Source organism: Ctenocephalides felis, unplaced genomic scaffold (genome assembly GCF_003426905.1).
Source record: "Ctenocephalides felis isolate EL2017-DRISC unplaced genomic scaffold, ASM342690v1 CF-g0.4_SCAFFOLD_01886, whole genome shotgun sequence".
Taxonomy (NCBI): domain Eukaryota; kingdom Metazoa; phylum Arthropoda; class Insecta; order Siphonaptera; family Pulicidae; genus Ctenocephalides; species Ctenocephalides felis.
In genome coordinates, this window is record NW_020538040.1 from 154,796,476 (window position 1) to 154,801,562 (window position 5,087).

General features: G+C 32.6%; 1 long non-coding RNA gene across 1 annotated transcript; it reads left to right on the plus strand.

The window, feature by feature from the left end:
• The first annotated feature begins 3,938 nt into the window (after positions 1–3,938).
• On the plus strand, positions 3,939–4,676 carry LOC113376653. The gene is made up of 3 exons (XR_003367051.1): positions 3,939–4,051; positions 4,371–4,450; positions 4,537–4,676. It is a non-coding gene; the product is annotated as an uncharacterized LOC113376653 (long non-coding RNA).
• Positions 4,677–5,087: the final 411 nt, after the last annotated feature.

The following is a 5,087-nucleotide window of genomic DNA, read 5'->3' on the forward strand; positions in this document are numbered from 1 at the left end:
CAAATATTGAAGAAGAATTTATTCAAGCAACGCAAATTGCGATTGTAACCAATCTTTATGATCTTCATGTATCTGCAATATACTGTCCACCAAAATTCAAAATTTCGTCTTCAGAGTATACATCATTTTTCTCTCAATTTGGATCTAAATTTATTATTGGAGGGGATTTCAATTGTAAGCATTCTGCATGGGGTTTAGGTTTAACTACTGGTAAAGGCAAAGAACTTTATACAGCATTAGAACAAAACAACTTATCTTACATATCAACAGACAGTCCCACATATTGGCCCTCAGATTCAAGTAAATTCCCTGATCTCTTAGATTTTTTTATCTTTAAAGGTATTTCCAAATTTCAAATGAATATTGAACCAAGCTATGACTTATTGTCTGATCATTCCCCAATCCTATTAACATTTAGTACGCTACCGATTCCTGTCCATTCCATTCAATTTTACATAATAAATTCTCTGACAGGGTCCATTACAAAAAAATTCTCAACTCTAGAACACTTTCAATTATAAGGCCAAAGAACACGACCGAAATAGAAACTCAACTACAATTTTTTACAGAAATCTTATGCACAACAACAGAACGAATCACTCCGACCCCAAAGGCAACAAAAGAAAAAATAACAATTCCTATTGAGATCAAAAATTTATTAATAGCAAAAAGAAAAGCGAGACGCACTTGGCATCAGTCGCATAAGCCTTCAGATAAGACTTCTTTCAACCACCTCAATAATATCTTGAGGAAAAAAATGAAGGAATGGAAAAATCTCTCATTCAAATCCTATCTGATGGAACTTAATAGATTCGACAACTCAATTTGGCAACCTATTAAACGAAAGGGCAAACCACCTCAAATAAATTATCCTTTAAAGATACCACATCAAAACAGCTTTAAATGGGCGAAGAGTACAAAAGAAAAAGCGGAAGCATTTGCTGATCACCTGAGAATCACTCTCAGTGCTCAAAACATAAGTCCAAATTTAGAAATAGAACAACTACTACAATCTAATATCCAATCATCCTCAATAAGACATTTTTCACCCAATGATGTTTTTCAAGAAATTAAGAATTTAAAAAATAAGTCTGCTCCAGGATTAGATGAAATAACGCCAAGAATGCTAAAAGAGTTGCCCATGAAATCAGTTTTATTTTTAACTAATATCTATAACTCTATATTACAATTTAATTACTGGCCTACTGCTTGGAAGACAGCCGAAATTATTATGATAGCGAAATCAAACAAGGACCCTCACTTCACTTCTTCATATCGACCAATCAGCCTTTTACCAATTCTTTCTGAACTAATGGAAAAACTTATACATCGCAGATTGCTCGAAGATTATCCCCATACAAACTGGCTACCGAACCATCAGTTCGGCTTTAGAAGAGAACATTCCACTACACAACAGTGCAACAGGATCGTGTCTTACAGTCTTAAATAAAAAGGAACCTTAAATAAAAAGGAACACCGTGTGTCTGTATTTTCAGATGTTAGCAAGGCGTTTGACAAGGTGTGGCATTCCGGACTTTTATACAAAATCTTTTTTACATTTCCTTCTTACTTCAAAATCCTAAAATCATTCCTACACAACAGAAAATTTTGTGTAAAAATAAAAGGAGAGACCTCTGCCATCAGAAATATAGAATGCGGTGTACCACAGGGCAGTGTGCTAAGCCCATTATTATACCTCCTGTATACGCATGATATGCCTACTGATGAGTTAGTAACTATCAGTACATTTGCTGATGACATAGCTTTAATATCAAAACATAAAGATATTTTATTAGCTAATTTACAGGTCCAAAAATACTTACTAACACTTCAAGAATGGTTTGCAAAATGGAATATTACAATCAATACCGATAAATCCCAACATCTCATTATTTCCTTAAAACATTATAACAATCCAACTCTTTATTTAAATAACAAAATAATACCTTCCTCCAATAGTGTGAAATACCTCGGACTACATATTGACTCAAAACTAAATTGGAAAACCCACATTGAATATAAGAAAAAACAAATTCAAATAAAAATCAAGGAGCTGTATTGGCTTCTGTATTCCTATTTGGACTTACGGTATAGAACTGTGGGGTTGCGCATGTAATTCCAACATCAAAATTATACAAACATGCCAAATAAAATTTTAAGAATCCTCACTGACGCACCGTGGTATATATCCAACTACAGCCTCCACAAAGACCTGAATATTCCAACCGTTGCAGAATACATAAAATCAAGAAGCATATCCCACATCAAGAAATTAGAACTCCACACAAATCCCATCATCAAATCTCTGCCCAATCCAACAAGAAAACTGAAGAAGAAATGGCCCGATGACCTTCCTCATCTATCATCATAGAAGCATTCATCACTATTATTTCAATATTTTTATAATTTTATTTTGTTATTATTCTGTTTATTATTTACATTTATATTTTTGTATTTAGGTTTAAGTTTTTTTTTGTTTTTTTATATACTCAACAATTTTGTATTATAAAACTTGTATAAAGTTTTGATTGACAAAAAAAAAAAAAAAAGTTTTGCAGATTCTTTTTGGATTCTGGATTTTGTGTATAATTGTAAATAATATTACTGAGCATATACAAATTTTTCAAATTTCTGCGTGGAGAGATAAAAAATAAATTAAGTATTTCTTCTTTGACCTGCTTTTTGAAAAGTTTCAAGTAGCATTCGATGAATTAAAGTAAATTTAATAAAAATTATATATGAAAAGCAGGGCGAGGTACAAAGGTCCAATTTGACTTTAATATTAATAATATAATAATGAAACCAATTATATCACAACAAAGAACACATTTCAAATGAACAATTACCTGACTACGTTCAGTAAAACTGCCAGCTGCTTCATCATTGTAGAAATGTGCTTTTTTGCTGTTTTCCATGGCTTTTCCCCAAAAAATTTTTTCCCCAAAATTTCTTTTCCCAAAATTTCTTTCCCCATTTTTTTTTCAAAAAACTTTTTCACTAAATTTTTTTTCCAAAATTTTTTCCCCAGAATTTTTTTCCGAAAAATTTTATTCCAAGAAATTTTTTTCCCCAAAAATTTTCTCCAAAAAACCAGACTTTATAGTTTGAGTGATGACTAATATAAGTAGTAAAAATAGAAAAGATGAACCTGATTTGAATAAATTTGAATAAATGAAATGAGGACAAAATATACGCTTATAAAATATATTTTCATCAGAATTACAAACATGTTGTTAAAAAAATATAAAATAAAAAAATCAAGCGCGCAAGGTACGCACGTACTTGCGAGCCGGGACTATGACTATAATTATAAAAACTATATTTCTCAAATCAAACGCTGAATTTGAAGGCCGTGCCGTAAAAAATTTGTTTAAAGTTTGCATATGCATATGGCGATAGATGGCGCGTCGGCGACTTGGCAAGTCATCTTTCGCACGCTTCGAAATATTGCGAGCTCGACTACGAAACATCGACCCAACAGCTATTTCGTTGCACTCGAGTTGCACAACTCCGCTGCCAAATGTATAGTTCAAGTGAGAATCGATCACTTTTGTTAGGCCTTCCGTTCGCACCATGCCTCGAGATCCGCTGGAGCAAAAGTTGATTCGGTGGTCTCATCTTGACTTTTCTGGATTGCGGGAGATAACGGTGTGGTGCCTCTATCTTCCCCCGTTGTCTGCGGCTATTGCAGCAGGGGGTTGTCAGTTTTGTGTGCTGTGTGTTGCATGTTGCATGGTGTGTTGAGTATGTGTGAGATACTATCGCGTTCGTCGACTTTGGAAGACCGGGTCCGGGGTCGACTAGCGATCACAGCGTGAATTGGGAGATCGCGGCATATGCCGGACTTCGGAAAACCGGATTTCAAAGTCTTTGTCTATCTCAGAGTGAATCGATCCCCCTTTAGTCTTTTCATCACCCCTCTTTCCTCCCCCTCGAGGCTGACACCTTATCGTGGTGAGGGGGTCCAGTTGGGCGATAACCGTCCAATTGCTAAGAGCAGTCGCCGCCTATTACTAACTTCTATATAATCTCCTTCCACCACTTATGAAAGGTAATCCATATTGTTGTACATGGAAATACAAGTTTTTAAATTTAATTTTAAACTCTTAAATATAGAATGCATGTGCCTTTGCGGGTATTAAAACATCGGTCACCAAATTTTTTTCGAAAACAATTTTTTCCCCAAAATTTTTTTCCAAGAAATTTTTTTCCCAAAATTTATTTCAAAAAAAAAATTTCTTCAATTTATTTTGTCCAAAAAATTCAAGACTATCCATGGTTTTTCCCCAATTTTTTTTTCAGAAATTTTTTTTTCTCCTATCTATTACAAACATTTTAATAAGTCACATTTATATTTTTTACAATTTCAGATGACAAAACAAAAATAGCTGTGCGATTACCTGATGGAACAAGAGAAACTTAAGAATAGCCTTGCTCGACTAAAATTAAGGTGAATATTATAAATTATAAATTAAAAATGAAAAATTAAACCTTGGATTTATTAATAAAGTAACTATATTCTGTTTCAATTTCCAGGCTTTAAAATTACACATAGAACACAAGTACTAATCCATAACTAAAGACTTTTACAAGATTCATACAACGTTTCCAAAACAAGACATAAGTACTGCAGCTTATGAAACAAAATCTCTCATCGAAGCTTAGTTACATCCGACCTCAATAGTTTATATTTATTTCGAAGACGAATAAATTTGAGTTAAGAATAGGATTGATTTCTATGTGTGGTATTTTAGTTAATTAATGGTTGTATATGAAAATCTCGATTTTATTTATTATATATAATATAGAATGTGCAGAAGATTTAATTATTTTTAATTTAATTATTATTAATTGTTTTTAATTTAATTATTTTTTACAGCAAATTTTTGGACAAAGTCTCAACTGTAGAACAATTTTCTTTTTTTTCCCAAAATTTAATAAAATTGAATTGAGTGAAAAATGTAGGTTTTTTGACATGTTTGAACCAACCTTGTACAAGTTTTTACCGATAGATGGCTACTTATAAGTTATAATCTTTTTTCCATTTATAACTCTTGCTGTGCAGTACTGCTGATAAGTTATATATT